The sequence below is a fragment of the Gorilla gorilla genome, chromosome 1, assembly GCF_029281585.2.
Source record: "Gorilla gorilla gorilla isolate KB3781 chromosome 1, NHGRI_mGorGor1-v2.1_pri, whole genome shotgun sequence".
In the NCBI taxonomy this organism is placed as follows: Eukaryota; Metazoa; Chordata; class Mammalia; order Primates; family Hominidae; genus Gorilla; species Gorilla gorilla.
This window is the reverse complement of record NC_073224.2, coordinates 195,879,103-195,892,671: the sequence shown is the minus strand read 5'-3', so window position 1 is coordinate 195,892,671 and position 13,569 is coordinate 195,879,103. Positions and strand designations below refer to the sequence as shown.

Here is a 13,569-nt window from a genome sequence, read left to right as displayed (position 1 = left end):
TGGTGTGCACCTGTAATCCCAGCTACTCAGCAGGCTGAGGCATGAGGATTGCTTGAACCTGGGAGGCGGAGGTTGCAGTGAGCTGAGATTGCACCATTACACCCCAGCCTGGGCGACAGAGCGAGACTCCATCTTAAAAAAAAAACAAACCTGTTTTCTTCTACCACCAGCTCACTCTTCAATTCTTTCTCAAGCAAAACCAAGAATCTTCTTGGGCTAAGCCCCAATTTGGGGTTCACCTGCCTTGCAGCAACATGGCACCAAACATGGGGCAGAAGAGAGAAAACGACAGCATGAGAGACGGAGAAAGAAATGGCAGTTGGCAAGGTGGTAATGAGAGACAGCAGTTGGCAAGACAGTGAGAGACAGTAAGAGATGGCAAGTGACAGTTATTGTTAAGATGACACATGGAGAGATGGCAAGAAATAGAGAAGCAGTCAGTGATGGAGGCTGCAAGAGTTGTAACACTAACCAAAGGCTCTTTTTAGAGCCATCATTTTTCCTGGCAGGTGGTACAGCCAAGCAGACAGGCAAGTGGCCATACTGCTGCTGCCTCATGTAGGATCCGGCAGGCTGGTGGGTTATCAGTCCTCACGTGGGACCCTCCCACCATGGCAGCTAAGCACATCCAAGCTGGGGGATCCTGAAGAGACCTTCACCTGGGTGCCACGCGGAAGATTGGCCAGCACCATTTTGACTCCTGTGGATGGGTGAGTGTTTTGCCCACCCCCACCCCAATAACATCAGGTAAGCTAAGGAATTAAAGCCTTTGGCTAAGAGGTCAGTTAAAAGTCCCTCATCATTTGGATACCCTTAAACACTTCCTTGTCCTTGTCACCCTTTTCCCTGATTGTTTCCCCTCTGATTCCATTGCATTGCTCCACCAGTCGTTTTATTTTCAGTCCTAAGATGTATGTTTTGTTGGCAGTCTTTGTTCTCATTTTGATTTTCTGTTGACTATATTTGGGGAATGATTTAAGGCAGGACTCTTGGCCATGCAAGGCCTCCTGTTGTGTTGTTCTGTGACCTCCAACTTGGCCTGAGGTTTGCTGTTGGCCAACCGCCTGGTGCCCTGGGGTTTTCAGCATTTGGTGAGGGGACGCTTGTTGGCTGAAACTCAGGTACTCCAGGTTTTTCAGCATTGGTATTGCTGAAAATGCTCTGGGGTTTTCGGCATTGACATTCCCTCTTTCATTGAGTAGTTAGAGGCTTTCCCCACAGGAACAGAAAAAGGCATTAGAAGTGTCCAAATTCTTACTTAAAGAGATCATTGCAAGGTTTGGGTTACCTAGAAGTCTGCTCAGTGATAACAGACCCTCCTTCACAGCTAAAGTGACCCAGCAGGCTTCCTGAGCCTTAGGCATTACCTGTCATCTTCACTCTTGGAGACCTCAATCCTCAGGTAAGGTAGAAAAAGCTATTTCTCCCCTAGGGGAATCTTGGTCTTGCCTTTTTCTGCTCTGAAGTTAGAAGTTATTATTTTCCTAATAGCCAGTTGCAGACCTCTTCCTGTGTGCTGTCTTACAACTGCATAACTGCCTTGCTTAAGCCCTCTTGGTTGAAGGGGACTGGGAGTTCCCAGGCCCCTGATGGACAGCCACCAACAGCAGTAGAAAAGTGGCCACCTGAACATTGTTTCTGGTGTCTCTCCTACTGGGTAGGTTCTCTGGCAGTCAGGGCCCCTGAGGTCTCCCCTTGGGCAATGCTATTTACCGCTGCCCTTCCTCCCTTCCACTGTCACCATTTGTTTAGTCTCTCTCTGCCTAACCCTCACTCTCTGGAATTTAGGCCAACATTCGGTTTCCCATTTGCAGCTTATAATCCACTTTTATAACACCTTGCTGTCTATATTTACACCTTCTTTGTAGAAAGTGGGAATTTAAAAGGGAAAAGTAACTAGGAATTTGCTAAGCTTAGGTCACTAAAACCCCCATAGAGAGCCTTACTAGACATGGGGCAGCAGAGGGCATCCTGAAGGACTTGACGTGAGGGTGTCTTTTAGGCAATTGGAGTAAATTCAAATTAGACAAATTGAAAAAGAAAAAATTTATTTTCTGTTGCAACAATGTTTAGGTTCAATATAAATTGGCAAGCCAACAGATGTGGCCTAGGCAGGATTTTTTTTTTTTTTTTTTTTTTTTTTGAGACAGTCTTACTCTGTTGCCCAGGCTGGAGTGCAGCGGCAAGATCTCGACTTGCCACAACCTCTGCCTCCTGAGTTCAAGCGATTCTCCTGCCTCAGCCTCCCAAGTAGCTGGGATTACAGGTGCACGCTACCATGACCAACTAATTTTTTGTATTTTTAGTAGAGATGGGGTTTCACCATGTTGGCCAGGATGGTCTTGATCTCCTGACCTCGTGATCCAGCCACCTCAGCGTCCCAAAGTGCTGGGATTACAGGTATGAGCCACCGTGCCTGGCCCAGTGTGCCTTCTGTAAACAAGAAGGCTACTGGAAGAAGGACTGTCCCAGGCTTAAAGGGGAGTCTGAGACACCCAGATCCATAATGGCCAAGAAAGCATAGGACTGATGGGGCCTGCGGTCCTCTACAACTCCTACTGGACACCTTACCATCTCCATAGAGGAGTCTTTGGTAACCCTGGACACGGCAGGCAAAAATACTGGGTTCTTAATGGACATGGGAGCAGCCTACTCAGTTGTAACCCATTTCTCAGGGCCTCTGCCTTCCTGCTCTTGTACAGTAACGGGGATTGATGGCCAGCCAAAAATTAGGAGATTTATCCACCCCCTTGGTTGCACCCTGGAAGACCATACATTTTCCCATGGGTTTTTACTTATGCCTGAGTGTCCTATCCCTCTACTGGGGAGAGAATTACTTTCCCAGTTACAGGCCACAGTTCAATTTCAAGTGCCTCATAAGAAGGCAACAGGCTGGGAATGGACACTTCTAGCTCTAAGTGCTTACCTCAACACAGATAAGGAGACGCTCTTCCCGCCACATATTGCTTCTCAAGTAGACCCCTCTGTTTGGGTCATGGAAGTTCCTGCTAGAGCTGTTAGGGTACCCCCATTCCACGTTATTTTAAAACCCAATGTTAATTACATGTGGAAGACACAATATCCTTTGAGACCCAAGGCTCAGAAGAATATCCAGCCCCTAATAACAAAGTTCCTAAAGTCTGGATTCCTACAATCCTGTGCCAGTCCCCATGTAACACCCTTATTTTACCTGTAAAGAAACCAAATGGAGAATATAGATTTGTTCAGGATAAGAGGGCAGTTAATGAGATAGTAGTCCCAGTCCACCCAATAGTTCCCAATCCTTACGAATATTTACCCATGTCTCTGAAGATGCTCATTGGTTCATGGTAAGGATGCTTTCTTTTGTATAACTTTACACCCAGACTCTCAGTACATTTTTGCTTTTAAATGGACTGATCTAGACACTCATGCCGCATCTCAGCTTACCTGGACAGTCCTTCCCTCAAGGTTTTAGAGACAGTCTCCATCTCTTCTGCAATGCATTAGCCAAGGAGTTAAGGGAACTACAGTTAACTAATGGATCCCTCTTGCAATATGTAGATGACCTATTACTCTCCAGCCTCACTAGGGAAGACGGACAGGAACACAATCCAGCTCCTTAATTTTCTGGGAAAGCGAGGATAGTGGGTTTCCCCCAGCAAGGCCCAGATCTCTGTGCAAAAGGCTAAATATTGGGGATATGTGCTCACTCCTGGGACAAGGACTTTTGCCCAAAAGCAAAAAGAGACCATCCTGGCACTCCAGTCCCTCAGACTAAGAAGCAAGTAATAGTCTTTTTGGGAATCCTGATCTGGATTCCTGGGTTTGAGCTTAGAGAAAAGCCACTCCGTGAAGTTCTAAAGGGGAGTGATCATGAGCCTTTGAATTGGGATGGAACCTGCTAACAGGCATTCTTAACACTAAAAGAAAAGCTGGGAACAGCTCCTGCTTTGGGACTCCCTAACTTAGAAAAAAACTTTCACCCTTTATGTGGCTGAAAAACAAGGGATGGCTTTGGGCATCCTAACTCAAAGGCTCGGGAATAGTCCCAGGCCAGTGGCTTACTTTTCTAACAGCTAGACCAGGTGGCAGCCGCATGGCCAGGATGCTTGCAAGCTGTGGCGACCACTGCTCTATTGGTAGAAGAAGCCAGTAAGTTTACCTTGGGACAACAATTAGATGTCATGACCCACCACCAAGTATAGGGAATCTTAGAGACAAAAGGACACCAATGGCTAACAGGAGGTCACTTACTTAAATATCAGGCCCTTCTGCTTGACATCCAGATGTTACTTTTAAAGTATATCGAGTTTTAAACCCTGCTACCCTGTTGATGGGCTTCATGTCCCAAGAAACAGATCCCCAACTCATTCACTCCTGCGTGGAAACCATAGAACAGACCTACTCTAGCAGGCCTGATCTCAAAGATGAGCCCCTGCCTAACCCCGGTGTTGGGTGGTTTACAGATGGGAGTAGCTTTATGCATGAGGGGTAAGGAAGACAGGTTATACAGTGGCTAGCCAACAAAAGATCATTGAGACAAAAGCTTTGCCTCCCTAGACTTCCATTCAAAAACTGGAATTAATTGCTTTAATTAGGACCCTCCAATTGGGAAAAGACTTAACAGTCAATATATTTACTAATTCCAAATATGGGTTCCTGGTGCTCCATGCTTATGCTGCCACATGAAAAGAAAGGAGAACGTTAACAGCTAAGGGATCCCCCATACAACATCACTCAGAGATCCTGGAACTTTTAGATGCTGTCCTTTTCCTTTGGGAAAAGGAGGTAGCAGTTAGTCACTGCAGGGGACACCAAAAGGGATACACCTCGCTTATTTGAGGAAGTGCTCCAGCAGACAGAGCAGCTAAAGCCACAGCTAAGGAAACACCAGTATTCCCATTCACTGCATTTATGCCAGGTACTCCACCCGTGTCAGCAGCACCGTACTATATCTCTGAGGAAATTAAATGGGCAGAATAGAAAAGCTTACAAAAGGATCCCTCAGGATGGTTGCTAGAAAACAACAAACTCTTTCTCCCTGAGGCTGAGCAATGGAAAATAATTAAGTATTCCCATGACTCCTCACATTTGGGACAGGACTCCCTATTCAAATTAGTTTCTCAAATCTTCTTGGGAAAGAAATTATTCCAGACTGTAAAGTGGGTCACCAGGGCCCGTGAACTTTATGCCGGTAATGACCCAGGGAGCTGTCCATACCCTCATCCCTACTCACTCCTGTACAACATCAAGGAACATACCATGGGGAAGACTGGCAAATAGATTTTACTCAGATGCCACCATACAGGGGACTGAAATATTTGCTAGTATTTATAGACACTTTCACCGAGTGGATAGAGGCTTTCCCCACAAGAACAGAAAAGGCATTAGAAGTGCCAATTCCTACTTAAAGAGATCATCCCAAGATTTGGATTACCTAAAAGTCAGCAGAGTGATAATGGACCCTCCTATAGCTAAAGTGACCCAGCAGGTGTCCTGAGCCTTAGGCATTACGTATCATCTTCACCCCTCCTGGAGACCTCAATCCTTGGGGAAGGTAGAAAAAGCTAATATTTTTGAAAGGACATTAGCAGAGCTCTGTTAGGAGACCTCAGAGGCCTGGGTTTCTCTCCTAACCATCGCCTTTTTTTTGTTTTTGTTTTTGTTTTTGAGACGGAGTCTTGCTGTGTTGCCCAAGCTGGAGTGCAGTGGCACGATCTCGGCTCACTGAAACCTCCACCTCCCAGGTTCAAGCAATTCTCCTGCCTCAGGCTCCCGAGTAGCTGGGACTACAGGCAGGTGTCACCAAGCCTGGCTAATTTTTGTATTTTTAGTAGAGACGGGCTTTCACCATGTTGGTCAGGCTGGTCTCGAACTCCTGACCTTGTGATCCACCCACCTCGGCCTCTCAAAGTGCTGGGATTACAGGCGTGAGCCACTGTGCCCAGCCTCCCATCGCCCTTTTATATGTAAGGATGACTCCAAAGGAACAGTAAAACAGTCCATTTGAAATGACTTATGGGAAGCCCTTTTTTTTTTTTTTTTTTTTTTTTTTTTTTTCTGAGACGGAGTCTCGCTCAGTCACAGGCTGGAGTGCAGTGGCGCGATCTCGGCTCACTGCAAGCTCCAGGGAGGCCCTTTTTAACTTCAGATATCCTGTTTGATGAAGAGACACGTAGAATGCTCACCCATATTATCAACTTAGGCTGGGTTCAAAAGGCCCTCCAAGCCTGTGGAGACAAAATATCGCTCCCTTCAACAAAGGAAATAGTTAACCTCCACAATCAACCAGGAGACTTAGTCTTAGTAAAAACTTGGAAAGAAGAATCCACCAATGATCAATTACACATGAATGGAAGGGGCCGTGTCAGGTGTTGTTGAGTACACCTACGGCTGTTAAACTTCAGGGAGTAACTAGTTTGGTATCCCTGTCCAGGTTAAACCTGTTTCTTCTGAGTTGCAGCACAAAAGGAGGCCCCTGTGACCTGCATCTGTGAGCCTTTGGAGGACCTCTGCTGCCTATTTAAAAGAATCAACACTAAGCCAGAGGTGGTAATGTGATGCTGTGGGTGGGAATAGGAACAGTAATTTTTCTCTTCTTCCTGATTGTAATCCTTCTTTTCTGTTGCTTTAGCCAACCTCTTGGGAAACACCTCTTTCGTCCTTGTTGGGTGTAGAGGCCACTCTAAGGCCCACTGGACACCATGTTGTCACTATTAATCCTGTTTGATTTCCTCATTACCCTGATCCAGTGCAGGTGGGAACATAACCCTATAGTAAATATTTCAAATATTATAGCCTCAGGGAATCATCTTCATGGTTGCTGGATTTGTCATCAATATTCCCAAGGTGCACAGTTCTACCTTCTGGCCTACCCAGAAAATTTCACAGCCATCTCTCCAGACCTCCTAACTAACCATAGTGATCTCCAAATACCCAAATCCCTATTTGTTAAGTGAAACTCTCCTCCTGATTCCCCTCCGATTCCATCTGAATACCACCCCCCAACTCCTGCCACTATTACCTTGACCTGGGAAGTTGGGTATCTATATCTCCAATGCACTAATGATTCTATCTTTTGCACCCACTGTTGTGTTAATGACACAAAAGCAGACGTTTCCCTGTGATACTCTGATCCAAATCTAGTTGCCAAGTTTCCCAGGCTGCAATGAGGTAAATGGGATTCCACTTGTCAGTGAGGAGACCATATATGGTGCCTTCTCCTGGATCAGAACATACAAGGGAAAAACAACTGCCTAATCTGGGAAGGTGGGAGCACTGTTCCTTCTGGAAAACAAGATTGTTTGACCACTCCCATTAGAACAGGGGGAAAATATCTCCTCTAGAGACCCAACTTGGCAGCAAAGGATAAACATCACACCCCGTAGGGCCTCTGTTTGTTTACCCCCCCAGGCTCATTTTGTTTGTGGCCAGGAGTGGGAAGAAGTCACACCCCATAACCACTCCTGACTCTCCAGGAAGCCACCTGTTCCTTTAGGAGCAGCCTTCTGTATATAAAAAACTTGGAATAGGCTGGGTGTGGTGACTCACACTTGTAATCCCAGCACTTTAGGAGGCCAAGCCAGGTGGATCACTTGAGGTCAGGAGTTAGAGACCAGCCTGGCCAACATGGTGAAACCCCATCTACTAAAAATACAAAAATTACCCGGGCGTGGTGGCGAGTACCTGTAATCCCAGCTACTCGGGAGGCTGAGGCAGGTGAATCTCTTGAACCTGGGAGGCAGAGGTTGCAGTGAGCCGAGATCACGCCATTGCACTCCAGCATGGGTGACAGAGTAAGACTCTGTCTCAAAAAAAGAATGAAACTTGGAATAGAGATGAACGTATGTTGGCCACCCTTGCCCCTCCAGGGGTCATGGTCTGTAACCCCATAAGACCCAGGAACACCAAAAGTAAGTGAGCAATTGGATTAATTCAGTTGGAAGGAATTTGGGCAGCAATAGGACTAGCAGCACCCTAGGGTGGCTTTGCTTACCTACTCAACCCTAGCCAACCCTAAAGAACGCTAAAGAATGTGAACCCTAAAGAAACCTAAAGAACTTGACTCAAACCCTAGAATCTTTAGCCACCATTAGTGGTCAGGCATTAAAGGGGATTCAAGAGTCCCTAGACTTTTTGGCAAATGTAGTTCTCAATAACAGACTAGCATTGGATTATCTACTAGCTGAACAAGGTAGAGTCTGTGCAGTTATTAATGAAACCTGTTGCACATACATCAACAACTCTGGGCAGTTGAAGTTAACATTCAAAAGATCTGTGAGCAAGCTACCTGGTTACGTAACTATAACCAGGGCATTAATCCCAGCTGTATCTGGCTAGCTATCAAAAGTGCCTTCCCAAGCTTCACCTGGCTTTTACCTCTCCTAGGACCTTTGATAGCTGTCTTGTTATTACTAATCTTTGGCCCTTGCTTGTTTAACCTCTTAGTAAAGTTTGTCTTCTATATTACAACAGTTCCAGGTAAAGACAATCCTTGCACAAGGCTTCCAACTCGACCCGCCTACTGACCTGGAGAATGAAAGTGTCCTGCCTCGGAGCCCCTCAGATCAGGTATCCAGAGATTTCTGTTTCTCCAGGGCTAGACAGGACCAACATCCATAAACTCAGCAGGAAACAGTTACAGGAGGTAGACCTCCAACCTTCTGTAGTCCCTTTAAGATTAAAGAGGAGTATCTAATTTCTGAGGGGGAAATGAGGTAGGAGGCAGGACTCAACTCTGGAGGTGAGACTCAGACTCTGGACCAGATTGAGGACTAGCTGAAACAGGGAAGAGGCAAAATCACCTCTCCCTAAGACATGCCTACCAGTGCCATGTCAGTTTACCATTGCCATGGCAATGCCCTGAAGTTACCACCTCTTTCCTTGGCAATGACCTGACAACCTGAAAGTTATCACCTTTTTTCTAGAAATTTCTGTATAATCTGCCCCTTAATTTGCATGTAATTAAAAATGGGTATAGGCTGGGCACAGTGGCTCATGCCTGTAATTCCAGCACTTTGGGATTTCCAGGTGGGCGGATCACTTGAGGTCAGGAGTTCGAGACCAGCCTGGCAAACGTGGTGAAATCCCATAGCTACCAAAAATACAAAAATTAGCCAGGTGTGGTGGCAGGTGCCTGTAATCCCAGCTACTTGGGAGGCTGAGGCAGGAGAATCACTTGAACCTGGGAGGCGGAGGTTGCAGTGAGCTGAGATCGCACCACAGCACTCTAGCCTGGGTGACAGAGCAAACTCTGTCTCAAAAAAAAGGGTATAAATATAACTGCAGAACTGCCCTGAGCTGCTACTGTGTATACACTGCCCATGGGGTAGCCCTGCTCTGCAGGAGCTGTCACAGAGGTGTACCACCACACTGCCACCTCAATAAAGCTGTTTTCTTCTACCATTGGCTTGCTCTTGAATTCTTTCCTGAGTGAAGCCAAGAACCTTCCTGGGATAAGCCCCAATTTGGGGTTTGCCTGCACTGTGTCACCAACACCCATTGTCTCAAAAAGTTCCACATGCTTTCCAAGCACTTGATGTTGTCAGTCTTTCTTTCCCCAAGAGAAATGATCAAAATTGTAATCGAATGTATTTTTAACTCTAAAACAGAATTTAGATAACTTATTTTTATTTTATTAAGATCAAATATATAAATAGTCAGGCATCTCTTATTTTATATTATGCCTATATCTGTATCTATATCTATATCTATCTACACAAACCCCTCAAATTTAAAAATCAGAGCATTATTTCTCAGTCCTTTAAAAATCATATTGCTGAGTGCCATGGCTCATGCTGTAGTCCCAACACTTTGGGAGGCCAAGGAGGGAGGATCGTTTGGAGCCAGGAGTTCCAGATCAGCCTGGGGAACAAAACAAGACCCTATCTTTAAATAAATAAATAAATAAATAAATTTTTTAAAAAAGCCATGTATAGTGGTGCATGCCTATAGTCCCAGCTACTCAGGAGGCTGAGGTGATATGAGGAGGCCAGGAGTTCGAGGCCGCAGTGATCCATGATCATGCCACTGTACTCCAGCCTGAGTGACAGAGCAAGAACCTGTCTCAAAAAAAAAAAAAAAAAAAAAAAAATCATGTATCTCCATGTCAAGGATGGGAAAAAACAAGGAACCTCTTCCGTTGCTGGTGAGAACATAAACTGATAACAGCCACTTTGGAAAACTTTGGCAGTGTTTACTAAAGGTAAACTTGCATACACTCTGTGACCAACAATTCTATTCCTGGCTATATCCTCAACAGAAATGAGTGCTTCTGTCTAGCAGAAGACAAGTACGAGAATGTTCATAGTAGCTTTATTCATGATAGCTTACACTGGAACAACCCAATGCGCATCAGCAGAAGAATGGGTGGATACATTGTGTTGTACTCATCCAGTGGAATATTACGTGGCAATAAGAAAGAACAAAGTACTGATAATAAAACAACATGGGTGAACCTTGCATAATTTTGTTTGAAAGAGAAAAAAGAGGTCAGATACAGAAGAATACACACTGTGTGACTGCAATTATATGAAGTTTGAAAACTGGTGCAACTAACCTATAGTGGTAGTGGCCAGACTGGGTTAACCAAGGGAGTGGTATTAACTTGCAGGGGACAAGAAAGAGTCCTCTGAAGTGTTGGAATTGTTCTACTCTTGATCTGGGTTGTGAGTACATGGCAGTATATGTATTTAAAGTTGATTTGTACATATTACTGTGTCTAAATTATACCCCAATAAAATGGAAAAAAATCATATAGATACCAATCATTAAGTGTTGTTACTAAGTCAGATCTTTATGTCAGATGCAGCCTAGGTTTCTCTTATATTTGACATTTTTCATAGGCGTATTGTAAGAAAGGAAAGAAGCAAGCTGCTTCTTCTATGATATTGGGAGTACTCTCCAGTTGGGCTGCTCCAGAAATCATTAATCATTAGATTTGGGCAGCTGTCATCTGATTTCTTTTTTTAAAATAATCACTTGGATATATTCTGACTCTGCTTATGGGGTTTAGACACAGCTTGAGAATAAAAACATTCTGCTTTTTATGGGCAATTTTATTTTCTTCAACCATAGATTCAGAAAGAATGAGTTTGTATAGTATGTCAAAATCTATCAGCAAAAAGACCGTAAGGGCCATACCTATAGTTAATAAAAGTTAAGTTTATCTGGCTTGCTGCAGCAGGAAGAATGCATGAATCTTGGGACCATCTTAGTAAGGGAGACTTGAGTTTGTGCTTGTGTTGGATGCCTCTGAGAAGGGATTAGGGAAGCCAGAGCCAACTCTGGATTGAATGCTGTTAGGAAGCAGGGAGGATTGAGTGCAATTCACAAGGTTAGCAGGACCACGGGGCAGCAGGGCAGTGCGGGGCCAGAGCAGAGTGGAAAGTGGACCAAAAGAGGCACATGGAGAATACCTAGCACAACTGCCTATGTACCCTCCCTAAACTAACTGCCAGAGGAAGCACTTCAGCCAAATGAAAAAATAAACAAGAAGTTAGCTGGGAAACAAGGAAGGCATAATATGCTAAACATGGCAACAAGAGAAAAACCAGTAAAATTTATTGTTATGTATATGTAATTATTGATATTGTTACTGTGGAAAGATTCTTAATTAAATTCTCATAAAAAGATATATGCTTATTATAATAATTAATACAGAAAGCACTGAAAAAGTTTTTTCAACTGCCCCAAATGCAGCTACCCCCGACAATTATCTTCAACATTTGTCGGTTATCATTCTAGACACTTTCTATGCAAATCCATAGAGAAGCCTAGATATAAATAATTTTATGATGTAGACTGTGAAGAATTTCATATTAGGGATGCACTAAAGCTTAGCTGTGGACTTAGTATTTGGCTCACATCTGCTATTCAACTATGACTTTGGCTCTAGCCCTTACAAGGTTAAATAGCCAAATACCTTCTTCAGTATCATTTGTGACATCCCTGAACCTGTGTGTGATCCTTGATCACGACTGTGTTGATTTCTGTCATATCTGATCAACATAACAATATCAGTAAATGAACCAAGCCATGTTACGTGAATTTATTGTTAATATCTGAATATTCACCTTCACATATAGGTAACCATTCAAGATACAGGTTCATGAAAATGTCCTTTGCTTTATATGCCAAAATTCTATTAGTCATTTGAGGTATACATGTATATTTAATATTTCATGAGTAAAATGCTATAATAATTAATGATTATTTGAAAGCTGCTAATCGTGTGCACAAAAACAATAAGAACTTTCAAATAAATATGGAAATAGATTGGAAGTTAATGCAATTTTAATGAGAAAGTGTGCTAACTAGGTATCTTTAGAAGAACTTTATATTGTTTTAAGGTCAAGAGATGTTTATAGGCTGGGCGTGGTGGCTCATGCCTGTAGTCCCAGCACTTTGGGAGGCTGAGGCGGGCAGATCACGAGGTCAGGAGTTCGAGAGCAGTCTGGCCAACATGGTGAAACCCCGCCTCTACGAAAAATACCAAAAATTAGCCGGGCATGGTAGTGCACGCCTGTAATCTCAGCTACTCGGGAAGCTGAGGCAGGAGAATCACTTGAACCTGGGAGGCAGAGGTTGCAGTGAGCCAAGATCATGCCACTGCATTCCAGCCTGGGTGACAGAGTGAGACTCCATCTAAAAAAAAAAAAAAAAGAGAGATGTTTATGACAATTTAAGTAATACAAGCCAGAATACTAGTGATTATATCATAAAATTGTCAGCATAATAGTATTCATAATATGAATCAAAATAATCCTTGTTTTTTTTTTGAGCCAGAGTCTCCATCTGTCACCCAGGCTGAAGTGCAGTGGTGTGATGTAGGCTCATTGCAACCTCCGCCTCCTAGATTCGAGTGATTCTCATGCCTCAGCCTCCTGAGTAGATGGGATTACAGTTGAGCACCACCACGCCAGGCTAATTTTTGTATTTTTAGTAGAGACGGGGTTTCACCATGTTGCCCAGGCTGGTCTCAAACTTGTGGCCTCAAGTGATCCCCTGCCTTGGCCTCCCAAATTGCTGTAATTACAGGCATGAGCCACTGCTCCCAGCCTAAAATAATCCTTAATAGCTGTATTACTTCTGTTTATTTATTATACATTAGAAGAAATAAAAATACATGCCACAAGCAAAGAAGATATTTATAATATATATAATCAACAAACAGTATCTAGTATGTGCAGATAATGCCTGTAAAATAGTAAGAAATATAGAAGTAATTCAATAGAAAAATTAGCAAATTTCCTTCAGAAAAAGAAACATGAATGGGCAATAAATGGATGGAAAATACTCAACTTTATTAATAATCAGGGAAATGTAGTTAAGTCTAGAATAAGATATCATTTACATCCATTCAATTGGCAAAAACTAAGAAGTATGGGCTGGGCACTGTGGCTCACACCTATAATCCCAGCACTTTGGGAGACCGAGGTGGGAAAATCACTTGAACTTAGAAGTTCCAGGCCAGCCTGGGCAATACAGTGAGACCCCCGTCTCTACAAAAAATTTTAAAAAATAGCTAGGCATAGTGGTATGAACCTGTGTTCTCAGCTACTTGGGAGACTGAGGGGGGAGGATTGC

At 43.8% G+C, this 13,569-nt stretch overlaps 1 long non-coding RNA gene across 3 annotated transcripts in view; it reads left to right on the top strand.

Annotated features, from left to right (window-relative positions):
* Positions 1–13,569, top strand: part of LOC109028894 (uncharacterized) — a 45,390-nt gene that overhangs the window by 20,622 nt on the left and 11,199 nt on the right. For 2 of the 3 annotated variants that reach the window (XR_010131319.1, XR_010131317.1), the window contains exons 5-6: positions 171–710; positions 8,458–8,553. This is a non-coding gene — a long non-coding RNA (uncharacterized lncRNA). The remainder of the gene's footprint in view (positions 1–170; positions 711–8,457; positions 8,554–13,569) is intronic. The other variant, XR_010131318.1, reaches the window with a different exon arrangement.